The sequence below is a fragment of the Pinus tabuliformis genome, chromosome 3_2, assembly GCF_031772625.1.
Source record: "Pinus tabuliformis cultivar Carrire ecotype Pingquan chromosome 3_2, CPIR1, whole genome shotgun sequence".
NCBI lineage: Eukaryota > Viridiplantae > Streptophyta > Pinopsida > Pinales > Pinaceae > Pinus > Pinus tabuliformis.
In genome coordinates this window covers 774,823,315-774,839,030 of record NC_142302.1, presented here as the reverse complement: position 1 = coordinate 774,839,030, position 15,716 = coordinate 774,823,315, and positions in this window count along the sequence as shown.

The window sequence follows — 15,716 nt, the reverse complement described above, 5'->3', positions numbered from 1 at the left end:
CTTGGCAGCTCTTCCAGGTGGCAGCGGTATAGGTGTTGAGGACAATGTTGATGACTCATGGATGGGAAATCCTTGCCTGGTGGAGAAGGAAGCTCAGGACCCCAATACAGATGCTTGATGCCTCCGGGGCCTTGTCTGATGTCGCAGTTTCTCTTTTGGCTCTTTCATCCAATGTGCTGTGTCATTATAGCTTTTGTTAATGTGTTTTGTATCAGGTCTTGGCTCGGCAAGTTTATCAGATCTTTTGTTAATATGTTTTGTATCAGGTCTTGGCTCGGCAAGTTTATCAGGTCCTTGGTTTTTCAGTTTTGCATATGGTTATCCGGGCAGCATAGAAAGTTTGGCTACAGCTCTCCTTTGACGTGTACTGTGGTTTACCATTATGGCTAGCTTCTTTGTATGTATGGCTTCTGGGTCTTTTGTATCTGGTTATCTCAACCCTGGGATAGTTTGTCAGTTCTGTTGGACAGCTTCGGCTTCCTCTGAGGTCTTGACCTCCTTGTAACTATATTTTCCTTTTATTAATAGAATTAGCCTTTACTTAGAAAAAAAAAATTATATTTTAAATAATAATTAATTTAATTAATTTAAGATTTAATATTAAAGATCAATTTTTATTTTGGTTTTATTTTATGAGGTTTATTTTATAAACTACAGCCACTTTTAATAAAAATGAAAATTAAACTACAACTATTTTGAAACTAAATAAAAAAAATAAATTACAGCCACTTCGAAATTATGATTTTTCGAGATTAGTAATTTATTGGAGTAAATTACTAAAATCCAGTTGCTTCATGATTTGGTTGTATAAGTTAAAAAATGAAAAAATGTTAGTAAGAACTAACTAGGGGTTAATATTTAAAATAAATGCATTATCGAACTAATTTATTTACAAAATGCAATATTGTACATTTTATGCATTTTTAACCCAGGCTAGATAAATGATGAGACTTCAAAGGAGTACCATTTTCAAACCAGTTGACCAAATGAGGCGAAACAAGCGTCAATGGGAAGCTTATAAAAAATCGATTTTAACAAAGAAATCAAAACAAGAATCCAAAGAAAATGAAAATTTAACAAAAGCGTAAGATAATCGACTAAATAAAAATCCTAAAAGGTGTTTAGCCAAAATTTTATAGAAAGGGTCCCCATTATTTGAGTTGAGCAAGTCAAAAATGGGGGGGTTGTGTTTTTACCACAACAATGGCGACACACGGGAGAAGAACCAGTTATCTCTGTTAATATGAATGATGTCTTCCCAAAATTCAAGTAAAAATAATTAAAGAAGAGATAATTATGTTTGAAATGCTCGACTAGGTTCATTAATCTGAATAAAAACAAGAATCATCTAACTGTAATTTTTCTCAAAATTTCTCATGAATTAAAATATTTCAAAACTCTATATCAGTCCTTAATTAGTTTTAGAGATAAAGCAGGGGTCACTTTACAGCTTAACTTTTAAAATATACTCATTTGTCACAAGTAGAGCCACTGCTGCTAGCAAACCTCTATAGTCTCGACAAGGTTACCTTTTAATCATAAATGATTCAAAATCCCATCTGTTTAAGAATTATTGATCTAGAGATAAATCCATTTATATATGTTTATTTTCTTTGAATTTTTTTTTTATTATTCTTAAAAGCCATTGTCCTAGTTTGGTAGCCAAATAGTTGACAATGCCATTCACTGGTTATAATTGGACTAAACAAGCTGGCTCGTGATGAGACCCCTTGTCTTATAATTGTTTGCAATCATAAGCCATTACCCTTGTTTGTTTAGCAGCGTTGGTAATGTCACCCTGTTTTCCCCTATGATCATGGTAAGCAAGCTCATGATGAAACCTCTTATCTTTTAAGTTTAAATATATTTCTGGATCACACTTTAGAAAAATAAGACTTTTTGGGACAGGGAGAATCATTGACTCCTTGAGAGTTAAGAATGACAATTTCAGAGTTAAAGATGCTTTGCTGTAAAGTGTCTTTACTTGGTTAAAATAACTTTTCTTGACTGATAATAGAACTTTGAAAGATCTTAATAAATTTTGAAATCTCAAAATGATTACAATTTGATGAAAAATAATTTCTTCAGATTTTATAATACTTTGTCAACTTCTCTAAATTGGTAATCTCTTCCTCAAGTATGTCTACCTTTATAATAAGAAAATCAAACTTTACTAAGAGATTTAAGAAAAAGCTAATAGATGACTATTAACCATTTTTCTCCATGTATGCTGACCATTGTTAGGTAACAAATAGGCCTTCCATATAAATCACGGCAAAGTCACGAAAATCAAAATTGAAAACCAAAAGAAAAGAATTCTTATGCTAAAGTGAGAAAAGAAATCAGCAAACAAAACAAAAATGAAGACATTTTAAAAGTAGAAAGGAAAATCTAAGTTTCAAAAGATAAACTCAAACAAGAATGTTTATACCAATGTCTCAACAATATGAAGAAAAAGAAAATAATCGTGTAATCATTCCTTCTTATGTTGAGATTTGGAAAAATCATACCTTGTAGGGTTGTAAGTGGTTTAGGCTTTTAGATAGCAGTGACGATAAAATTCAACCACAATGAAAATCTTCTGTCTGATGTCAATCTTCTTGTTTCAAAGCATCATCTTAATCATTTTCTAATAAAAAGAATGCTTAAAGAAACAAACTAAAGGTTCAAAAACTTCCTGGTGTAACTATTTCAATGAATATTATCACCGCTTCTTGAAATAATGCCAAGAGAAGAGTATACAACTTCGAAAATATGATCCGGCAGAGGGTTGAAAGCTTTTTATGAAGAGCTGCAAAACATATTTATATATCAAAAAAACAAAACTGAAACTAAAGTAACGAACTGGAAATTAATGAAAGTGGGTACAAGAATCTTACCATTGGATAATTGCTTTTGATCTTACCTGAAAGGTATCAGTTTCTCCAAACTAGCTGACTTCTTATTTTAATTAACATTAAAAACATGAAGAAATCAAACTAACCAAAATCCTATAACTTAGAATCATTATTTATTTTATCTACACTAAAGCAAGCAGAAAATGTAAAAAGGGAATGCTTTATGTTCAAGGGAATCGAAATTAAAACAAATGTATCAGAAATGAGAATGAGAATTTGTAGTAATGACTGTTTCTCAAAATTTTATAAGTTTCATATAAACTCCATGATTTTTGTCGAGAATCAAGACCAAATCCAAGATAATAAAATTTAAATATGAAGATAGAAATGTCTTGAATTTCTTATTAAATTATGGAGTTATATATTTAAAATTAAAATATATAAGAAATCAAAATGATTTAAATATACTGCAAATTGGTCATTAACTGCTTTCTTACCATAGTGGTTTCTTCATCATGCTTCAAGTTTAATTTGCAAGACTTCACCTTTGTTGCTATGCCATATATTGATTAAATGTTAATGGATTAGAGGCGTGCATTGGAAGTTATCGCATCAGAGGTTGCAATAGAAAATTGTTGATAAGAACATGCGATGAGAACATGTGCAATGAAATGAAGTGATCCCATCATTAAAGAAATATTATATTGGGGATCGAGGCATATTTACATTCTGCTTCCCACATCGCACATCGCAGATTCGGAGATGTGATGTGAGCATAAATAAAAATGCGATGAAGCGATTTCGATATCAATGATTACTAATCGGCGTTTGGTGGACTTTTAGTACCCGATATAACACAATGTGATTTTTGCGATGCCGATATGCGATGAATGACATGGCTAATCGGCGATCGGCAATTTTAAGCACATGATGTAACAATATTTGATACGCCGATATGCGATGAAGAGTGGACCCAATAGATTTATGATGGGATTTTAATAACATATCAGATCTAAGACATCGGCCCTTTAAAATTATGCCCCTACTTTTATTGCGATTGAATGGATGCGATATTTTATAAACTTGATTTGAATTTCATATCGGGTCCGGAATTATGTGGTCATCGCAATATCAGTAAATTCATTTATTGGAGATCAACGATTTATGATAATGGAAGTATACTTCACTTGCAAACCTCCGATATGCGAAATGCGATATGGGTGAGGTAATACATCGGAGATCTTTTATTAGCAATATGAAAATCAAGTCGAAACATTTCAAACATGAATCTTGCGATAATGTTTTAAATTTCACTTGTGTTTTCTAATGAATGAAAGCAAAGCTAAAAAATGCTTAAATTCTAATGAATCACAAATAAAATTTCCCTAAACCTGTTGCAAATTTGAAATGGGTTTGCTGCTTACTTCAAGTTTTTTGAAAACAAATGAAAACCTGTAAATAAAACAGAACAAAAATGAAAAATAAACTAAGGAAAAGAGAAACTAATAATGGATGAGAATGAACTTGTGAATGCGTACCTGGAAGGAAATTCTCTGTAGTTTTTTACCTTATGAATCTTCAAATTTTTCCTTCGATTTATCAAAATTTTAACTTTGTTCAAAATCTTCTCATCATTTATTCTAAATCGGAGTGTGAAATCAGCGTAAATAAAATTTGTTTATTCATGTTCAGGAAATATAAAATTTACCAAAAATAAATATGAAAATAATCTTCCCTTTTGAATTGAAACAACAATTTATTACCTCTGCTTATTCTGAATAACTTGAGAAGAATATGTATTTATAGTGACTATTCAATAATGCATTTAGTAAATGAATATGATGCATATTACAACATCAGATAATAAACTAAAGGTTTGAATGGGATAAAGCCACTAATTGTGGAAAAATGTCAAAACAGATTTGAATGTGTGCACACAGCAAAATGGACATCCTTAAGGTCAGCTTAGCAAATTTCGAGGAAGATAATATGAACTTCATATGATTACCACGAAAGGTTAGACTGACTAATAATGATTGAATTAGAATTAAGCTTATCATAGTTAATCATACATTTCCTGGGATAATGAGATCATGAAGCTTTGTATCATCAGAACCTTCATCATATAAATTTCAAAAGAAAATCTTAGAAGGAAATCTCGAAATGAAGAAAAGAGGCTTTGAAGCAATTGATGCCAAGTGCAACCTTAATTGAATTTAATCAAGACATTATTCGAAAAAGCAGAGTAGAGGTATTGTTGCAAGAAGTTTAAAAAGGAAAACAAGAATTAAGACTTTTTGATAGGAAGAAAATGTTTTCACTGAACATGTATGAGAAGGGTTGATTGTTTTGTTTTATTTTTTCATCTACAAAACTGTTGAAAACAAATTAACTACATAAAACAAACTAACTAATTTAATTCTACCCCTATTCTAACCATATACATGAAAATGACTAGGTATAGTCATATTTTCAATGTAACCATTGTTGAAATTGCAACAAGATGATGGAGTTTAGTGAAAAGAGTCGCCTTCACTAAGTGGGCCCGCAGGCAAATTATGGCGCAAGTTCTATTTTTGATCCCAGCAGGGATGATCATAGTGTGGGTGACCACAATATGAGTGATCACAGTGTGGGTGACCACAGTGTGAATGATCACAATATGAGTGATCAAAGTCTATTTTTAGACTGGCTATCAAAAATAGAAAAGTCAAATATTATTGTCTCATAATAATATTTGGACTATAAACTTAATCTTATTCTCTTGGAGCACTTCAGGATGAGCTATGGATGTGGTACATGCAGATCCCAGAGGGAAATACGTGGTTACCTATGAGATGACTAATATTTGCATGCAGGACTTCAATTAGAACTCAAGTGAGTTGAGTTTAGTGGACTGGAGGTGCAGTTGATGGAGTTGTGTTCAGTTTAGCTTTGTTAAACTGATTGTATTTAGTCTAACTGGCAAATAGACTTGTCACATGGAATAAGTCGATCTTTCGGACAAGATAGACCTTCCTAGAATCTAAAGAAGACCTAATGACAAGAAAACCAACCAGACACTATCTTTCTCTAAATATGCTTTTATAAACAATGGCAAACAAGTGTTTTTAGGGCCTACCTTAGGTCCAACGCAAGCTTTTGGATGCCCTCACTCCTTCGATCCAAATAAGCTCCTTTGTCACGAATCTGCAAACACAAAAAAGGCAAACAAATTAAATAGCACCTAAAAAGCCAATTGCATAAAACATATTTAACATGAAATTCAAGGAGTCCATGAAACAAATAACATGAGATACTTGTTGAGAAAAATGAGTTTGATTGTATTAATTCAAAAGAAGAAGAACTTTACAACCTTTGCCTTGACGCTGTACAAGCTCCTCCCAAGGTCCAGCAAGAAGTCTCCTCTACTTTGACAAGTTTCACTCACTCCCCAATGAAGCCAAAAAGGTATGTGATCTCTCCTCTTAAGCTCAACTAGGAAGTCTTGATTTCACAAGCATTTACCCTCAAAAATGTTCAACTTCTAACCTCCTTAGCAACCAGCCCAATGCCTGTATTTATAGTGCAATGGAGGGAGGTTACTAGGTCCTCCTTCAAAGGGATAAAGCCCTCCTTCAAAGGGATAGCTCCTCTCATCAAGGGATTAGCTCCTTCTCTTTTGGGATGCATGAATCACCTCAGAGCGAACAATCCATGTCAAAATTCCTTCTAGAAACCTCTAGAATTAACCCAAAGTGAGTTTTTTAAGATAAAACTTGCGCCTTTTGACTTTCACAGGGGTCCGCACCCACACCGATAGGGACGGAGTGGGCAGGTCCGCAGTTTTTGTAAACAATAGGTGCGGGACCGTAGATGACAGTGAGAGAAAGTGCGGAACCAGAGTTTTATTGATTTTCAATGTCTTTATCCCATTTTCAAAGCTTGACTTGAAGAGCTGAGGTCTGAGACTTGCTTAGGAGGACAATACAAGTGATGATAGACCCATACTGACTGCAAATAATCATGGTGACGATATTTTTGTGTAACAGATTGCCCCCTAAAGTGCGAAGTCTGTAGTAGATGAGGATTTCATTGATCATTTAGGAAGAGTGAAGTACTTTATCATTTCAAGGATCATTTTGTGGAGAGACCGGTTGGAACCTGTAAAAACATTCAATGCAAGATATATATATGAGATCATATCATTGCTGAGGTAGGCATTCCCATACTCAGAACAAAACTGACTAGAAAAACCAACTACTGCTCTGATATAGGAATGATCTTGTAAAACATCACATGTATAGACTCATGTGGACACAGTATGGACACAGCCATCTGTTTATGAATAGTCCATTATATAATGAATACAAAATTCCTCGCAGCCTGGATCGTGGAAACTAAATCCAGGGTCTTCATTTCTACTTCCCGAAACAGTACGATTCTATCCATGCGAATGAATGTGTTGATGTCGAACATGGTAGAAACCACTTGATTACCAGTCAATGATGTAAACTGTTAACAAGTGTGATAGAAACCACCAGTGATGTCAATGGCTCTCAAAGTACCCAGTATAATCCACGAGATGTGAATAAATGTGTTGATTTCGAACATGTCACGGAATCCTTTGATCGAAGGTCAATGATGCAACCTGTCGTCAAAGGTGAGAAACCTGCCATTAAGGCATGCAGATCTCAAGGTACTGACAATTTCTAGATCATCTTTCTAGATAATGAGCTGATGTCGATAGAAAGTGATCCGTCGTAGGCAAGCCCACAACACGAAATCATAGATCAAGTTGAAGAAATTTAGTTGCAAGGAATGACTCAGGGATGGTCAAGATGGATGACCGATATTTTGCAGATGAATAGCTTATTGGCAGTGACCTCTTAAACACATAAAGACACGACAGATGGCTTGGTGACAATTGACCCAAAGTTAATACCCAGAAACCGGCTAAAGTCTTTCAATGTGGTTTGATCAACTGTTAGGTAAATGATTTCCCAACTCAGGTGAATAAAAGTTTCGTGTTCAAGAGTGGTTACAAAGTATGACAAACAGGCTCATTTTTCTCTCTTTTCCCCCACCATTTCTGGCAAGTACCTCTTTATTTTTGACAAGCTTGAGGAGGATAACATTTGCTTGATTATAAGCTCATCCTTCAGATGAGTCCAACTTAGTTTAAATTCGAACCCTAAGAAGGAGTGGTTCGTTCCTGTTTGTAATTGAATAGGTCCTTTACTGTGAAATTTTAACGAGTCCAATATAGGAGAAACTTGGCCTTTTTCAATTTTAGAGAGTCTCAAAAAACTAAAGAAGACTCCAGGGTTGACCTTTTTCGTAAATTTGTGTCTCCCAAGCCCGAAAAAGTATAAAATAATATTTGAGAGAACCACTTGATCTTTTACGACCAAGGAGTACTTTTTGTTATTAGTGCCCTTGATCTTAAAAAGTAAAAAAGCGACCAACGACACGTCGTTTATAACCAATATCGAATTTGAAATGACAAAAATCCAGCAATCTTTTCATGTTTTTACGATCGGAAAAGAGTTGTAAGTGGACCGTCTTTTAATTCCGTTTTAACGAGTTTAAAAGAAACACTCGGCAATCTTTTCATGTTTCAGGAGTCAGAAAAGAGCTTAAAGGTGACTTTAAATGTTTTTCCGTCGAAAATGATAGATTTCGCCTGAATAATTCGTTATCCTGCACAAAAACACAAACATTACTCATACCTGTTTGAAATAGATAAAAATGTCGCAAAAATACCTTTTCAAAGTGAAACATAAAATAATTTGCAATTTATTTACTCAAAAAACTTATAAAAAGGGCCTTTGTCAATTCATTTTTACCATTTGAGTTTGGGTGAGAAAATAGTGCTTTTGCTCAGAAAACTTCCCGTGAAGATTGCAGAAAATCCAACCGTCGAAATCGAACGTCGTCTTCTCTAGGTAATCCACATCAACCTACTCTTCATTTTTAACCGTTTCATTTTTTGTTTTAGTCATTTATTTCATTTTTGGGAGGGTTTTTAGGCATAAAACCCGCGCGCGGGGGCCCGCAGGTTTACCACTGCTGGCCTGCGGACCCCGACTTTTTCTCCATTGGGAAAAATCTCGGGGTCCGCACCTTCCATGTAGACAAAGTGTGGTCCCACGCACTGTGTCTAACCCGGAGGGTGCGGTCCCCGTCGCAAGGGTTTTTAACCCAAAAATTCTCAAAAATAGACCAATCAAAATAATTTCTAGCAATTTAATTTATCCTTATGCTTGATGCAGAGACTACATCATGCTAGATTGGCGTGAAAGAGAGCATGAGGACGTGGATGCTGCCGCATGGAATCATCAGCCTTCACTCGATGCTTTGAGGGCGTGCGGCTTGTAAAAATTCTCGGCCATTCTTGGCATGAGGGCTCAGGTGGATTTCTTACAGTGGTTGGTTGACAGATGGAGCATACAGGACCAGTGCTTCTTCATTGGCAGCCACCAGCTTGCAATCGAGTTGGCGGACATATATTTCTTGACTAGTTTGCCTAAGAGAGGCGAAGACTTGACTCTGTTTGGGGCTAGGGCAGGTGGCCAGTCTGTCGATAGCCTTCGGCTAGAGTACTGCAACAGCCAGGCTAGAGACAAAGGGATAGACATAAAGACCATATCCCGTCCTGAACTCATGGTGGTTGCATTTACTGTCACCAGACTTTGCGGAGCTGCCGCATTACATATTGCCACCGGATCCTAGATGCATATGGCAGTTGATTGCTTCCGAGGCACCATCTTCAACTGGTGCGATGTCGTGTTGGCCAATGTGAAAGGCCAACTGACCAGGGCCAAGAACGGACGACTAAAGACCTTTGATTATGGGGCTTTGGTCGTGAGTTTTGGCCTGGAGAGGGTTCCTATGTTGATCCCGCGGCACCTTACTATTGGAGCTGGGCTTCCTCGAGAGCCAAAACTGATGCGATGGGTCGCAGTTATGGCCCGTCACCCGGATGAGAGGACAGAGGTTGCTCGATTCAAACCTGAGTATTTCCAATGGCTGGAAAACCAGGTCTTTTCTATTCAGGACTTCCCTTACGCTGGGATAGATTTTCGTGGTGACCCAGACATGGTTCTTCCACCAGGAGAGCAGTGGGATGATTCAGGTAAAATCCTTTTCAACATTTTTCCTATTTTAATTTTTTTTGTTATTTTTCCATCGTCTCAAAACTGATAGCAAAAGTTTCAAATGCAGATGTGGGTCCACAGCGACCAGCCGCTCTCTAGCCTTATGAGAGGAAGCAACCAGTTGCACTCGCGCCAGCCCCACAGGATGAATTAGCAGAGGTTTCGGCCGAGTTGGAGGGTCATCTCGAGCGTTTGACAGGAGATATTCTGGAGACCACTATAGATGACATTCCTTGTCGACTTCAGCGCTATGTGATTGGGGTCCCGGGACCTTTTAGGAGGTTCCTTTGCAAGGTGGCCCGTGTAGTGATTTCTTATAGAGATCATCACCAATGATAGGATGATCGCCTATTGTGGGCACATGTGACATTTTTGTTTTTTGTACTTATCATTTTTGCCGATCATAAGGTGTTTTTCAACCTATGATCGAGGACGATGTATTTTTTGACATACTCCTATATATGTATCACTATTACCAGCTTATCTTGTAAATCATGTTATGGAATGGTTTTAAATTTACATGTATGATTGTTGCAAATGTCTATTTAACATTCGAGAAGCAATTTCATCTGCTAATGTATTTAAAGATCTTGGAATATGCTGATATTCAATATAATCAAATTCACGTTCCAAGAGACGCACTCTCAAAAATAATCTTAATAACACTGGATTTCTAATGGCATACACTCTATTAAGTTGTAATACAACGAGTTCAGAATCTAACCTCACTATCAAACTCCGAATCCCAAATGAAATAGATTCAGATAATAACTCAATCACTGCACTATACTCGGCAATGTTGTTCGTTGTTTGACCAAGGCTTACCCCATGCATAGATACTAACTCGTCAGAGGGCGAATAGATAACCCAAGCTGCGGAAGAGATGTTCCGTGTATTACGACAAGCACCATCAGCGAAACCAATGTATTTTTGGAGAGGCATCGACATCTGCAATATCAAGAGTAAAACCAAGATAAGCAGGAATAATGACGAAAAAACACTCTCTAAGCTGAGCACATTGTTTAAACTAAAACACACCAGCTAGAAAGAAAAACTATCCTAACTAAAAATCTCCATACCCATTCTTTAAGCATAATACCTCTTCAAGTAAAGACCATTTCTGGGTTTACCCAAAGAGTCCCCGTCAAAGTCTACCAATTCATAAGCCCCTTTGGCTAGCTTTCGCTTGACAACATAGGGACCATGCCACATAGGAACAAATTTTCCAGCACCTAATTTATCATTAGCTTGATCATAAACTAAGACTAGATCTCCTTCCGAAAAGTTTTGAGGGGTCACATTTCGATCATACTGAGCTTTCATGCGTTTTGCGTGAGTCTCGATCGCCAATGCAACATCACGTCGATTCTCATCTAATTGAGCCAAGTATAAGAAACGCTTTTTCTCTTCGGAAGTGGCTGGAAGTAACTCGATGGTCATTTGCAGTGACGGGATTTCACATTCAATGGGTAACATAGCTTCCAAACCATAGACTAGTTGGAAAGGAGTGAAACCTGTTGATGTTTTTACTGAAGTTCGGTACGCCCAAAGCACTGAAAATAACATGTTGTGCCAATTCGACCGATGAATCCCAATGATTCGTCGGATCATGATAACTAAAACTTTGTTGATGGATTCAACCAGACCATTCGCTTGTGGATAATAAGGGGTTGAACTATCGTGACGTAAACCAAGCTGGCCTGTAAGTTCGGTCATCATAATGTTTCGAAAATGACGCCCATGATCAGTGATTATCGCTTGCGGGACACCAAACCTAGCAATTATATGATTGAACACGAAAATTGTTGTTGTCTTGTCGTCTGCCTCAAATGTAGGCATCGCCTCAGCCCACTTGGTAAAATAATCTACAACAAGGATGATATACAATGTAATGAATGAGCGGGCAAGTCATCGAGATACGGTTGCACAATGTGCTTGATGTCATGAAACGCATAAGACATCGCCCTTTGAAAAGTTGCTCTGGAATTCTTGAGTCCAAAAGGTAACTTGCAATAAGGAAATGTCCCCCATGGACAAATGAAAGCCATTTTTGGTTGATCGGCAGGTAGAATATTGATTTGGTTGTATCCGGAAAAACCATCCATAAAGGAGAATATTTCACTGCCGGCACAATCATCAATGATTTGATCGATATAGGGAGTTGGGTAATTGTCCTTTGGACAGGCTCGATTAATGTCCCTATAATCAATGCATATTCTTATTGGTCCTTGCTTTTTGTTAACCGGAACAATATTTGATACCCAATCCGTTAACGGGATCGGATAAATGAAACCTGCTTTCAATAATTTTTCAACTTATGCTTTAATTGCAGCAGCTTTTCGTGGGTGAATCTGATGCAAACGTTGCCGGACGGGTTTAGCGTCTGGGTAAGTCTTGATCTCATGAACAACAATTACGGGATCAATTCCTGGCATTTCCTCATAGGACCAGGCGAACACGTCACGGAATTCTCGAAATAGGGCCTTATATAGCTGAATTTCATCATCTGTACACAAGGCACCTATATGAATGTTCTCAACAATTCTGGGCTTAACCGAAATGTCAATAGGAATAGTTCGAGAGATGTTTCCCAAATTTAACTCTGAATCAGGATGTTTCATTGGATTCTGAGATTCCTTGACATATTCAGTTGTAAAAATTGATGAGAAATCATTTTCAAAACAATCATTCTCGGGTAAAAACGAAGATCTGTGATGGAGATCTTCCCATGGTAAATCATCTACACATAGGATTTCACGAATTTGCTCGTCAAAGTGAACAAGTTCAGAAAACGTGATTAAATCTGAGTTTGATGTGAAAAGTGATTCCTCACGGACCACATTCATGAAGTCATTTTTGGTTGAAGATGGGTCGCAAATGACTACACAGCTTCATAAGCAATTTCATATGGACTCAAAGGCATGGCATTACCAAATGAGTCTATCTCAGATTCAGAAGGAACGATCCAAGGATCATCATAAACAATGGTGTCTGATGTAATCATATGAATGGTTGCAAATGAAGACGATGCATTGATCGGAGGAAAAGGAAAATTTCCCAGTAAACCGGCATCTTTAACTAGTCCTACTCCAACATCCTTATATGGGATAGTCGTTTTACCGACATGCTGAATACTCTCAGAAGAGGCTGGGTCAGATGAAAAGTAAGCCAGCTGGTCTATTGTTATGATCTTTCCATTATGTGGGAACTTTATTACTCGAAAGACCGATGAAACGACCGTTGTCATAGCGTAAGACCAACTTCGACCCAAGAGAAAGTTGTAATCTAGAGGGGCATCAACCACCTCCACATCTAGACTAACGGTTTTTCCTTCAACCCCTATAGGCAAATCCTATAGAATGCCAAAAGGATGAAACCCACGGCCATCAAAGGCCTTTAGAATCATCGGGGATTGATTTAGCGAAGGAGAACCAAGCGATCTCCAACACTGTATCGACATAATACACGTTGAGGCTCCCTCATCAATTACAGTCCGATGAATAGGCCTGTTTTTGACTATCACTGGAATCTGGAAAGCCATTTGATGAGGCAAACGCGGTGTACTATTTTCTAGATTGAAAATTATTAGGTTCGAGTCCTGAACGTCAACAGCTCCTATAGCCGACAAAAGTAATTTTCGTTGTGCTGGACATCATTGCAGCACTTCCAAAGCTGACATTGATGAGGGTGAAACAGCTAAATCCTCAACAATGTTATAATTCTGAGCCGCTCTCGCATGTGGATTGAAAGCTGACTTTCGAAGTATACCCTTGGCGAGTGGTTTGATTACCAAGTCTGGATTAGGTTTCTCGATCGGTAGTGGATCGGAACCGGGAGCTGAGGTTGATGGATTAGAATGAGAAGATTCTGCTTCTTTACCATCAACAGGACTTTTACTACCATAATCTTGTGATCAAGTCGCAATCCTAACATGGGACATCATCAGTATGGGTTCTTCATTGGCACTCGAGGATGAACATATCATCTTACTGTCTTGAGCTGGAAAAGGATCCTTCAAAACAGCAGGAGTTTGGGAACCTTTGACAATCTTCGCAACCTCTGCACGATGAGGGCAGTCTCTTGTAAAATGTTCATTGTCACAAATGAGACAAGGATAACGAGGTTTGCGCTTTTCATCATTGGATTCCGCCTTTTCAGGTTTCTCCTTTGAATTTTGTCTGTTTTATTCTTCTTCTTTCCTTTATTCTTCCCACCGGATTTTGATTTGGCTATAGATGACTCTACAACATGAATATCAGCGGAGATCTCTGCAGAAGAATCTCCTGTTGGGGAATCAGGAAAGGTTATGATAGGAGAAGAATTCTTGGAAGATTTCTTCTCACTTTTAGTGTTAACCGTACCAATCATACCATCGGCGGCATGAGATCCCAAAGGAGCTGTAGCGATTTAATTTTTCTTGGGAAGATCGGGGATTTTTTCATGTAATGTACATGACTGAGTATAGACCAAGTCAAGGTACTGTGCTTGAGCAATCACTTGCTCCTCAGTAACAACTCCAGCTTTAGCTACATCTTCAGTGATCTTTGGCAACAAGGTTTTTACAAACCACTCGGCCAAGATCTGATCCGGAATAAATACCTTCACTAAACGCTGTCGACGTCTCCACTCATGAATATGATTTGAAATGTAAGTGGATGTCGATTGCTTTAACAAAGTTAACAATTTCGTGCCATTGTCATATTGAACTGGCAACTGAAAATGAGTTAAAAACGAGGTAGCTAACTAGCTAAAATTATAAAAAGTGCCTCGCAGTAACTCAATGTACCACTTGGCCGCGAGACCAATTAGAGTGCACTGGAAAAGTCTAAGACGGATTGAATCATCCAAAATGGAGTTAGACGCACACCAGAGGTGGTAAGTCATCACATGGTTCGACGGGTCCTCTCCTGATTTACCTTCGAACTTAGGAATGTCACTGGGCAACTTATTCGGCATTGGCGACCAAAACGGAAGATAATTAATGGGATCGTTCGTTACACGCGACAAGTCAGGTAAGCCCAAAGTTGCGATAAACGGTAACTGCCGATTAGGATCCCTAAAACTCTGGGTCATAAGATCAGCCCCAGGAGGAGGATATCCAGGATAACTAGGAATAGAAATTGTGTTGGGATATTGTATCCTCCCGGAAAACCAGGATTAACCGAACCGTACTGGGGTTGTTGAGGTTGTTGATAAGTGTACCCAGGGTACGGTTGATACTGATAAACTGGCTACTGCACAGCAGGACCGAATTGGTATTGTCCCTGGTACGGTTGATAAGTAAATTGTGGTTGACTTGTGACAACCGTACTTAAACTAGGCTGTCCTACAGGCATCTGAACCGAAGTTTGAATCGTAGATCCAGACGGCGGTAAAGATGTCTGAGGAGTAGATACAGGAACAGTAGAAACCGGAGCTGTTAATACTCCAGAAGTAGGTGGGGTAGATTGAACAGATGTTGTGGTAGTTGTAGCAGTTGTTTGAGGCGAAGTACGAGGTGTACTAGGCCCAGGCTGAGAAACTACCGAAGGTACAGAAGTTTGAATGTTAGACTGGACTGGTTGCTGGGGTGTACCAAAAACTAAGGGTTGTCCAGTTTGAGATGACAACTGTACATTTGGCTGCAACACCTATTGAGTTTGCGATGGATCCCACACTATATTCATTCCGAGGTACTGACCCATAACAGGTTGAGAATACTGAGGATCATAACCGGGTTGAGGGTAGGGTTGATAATTGA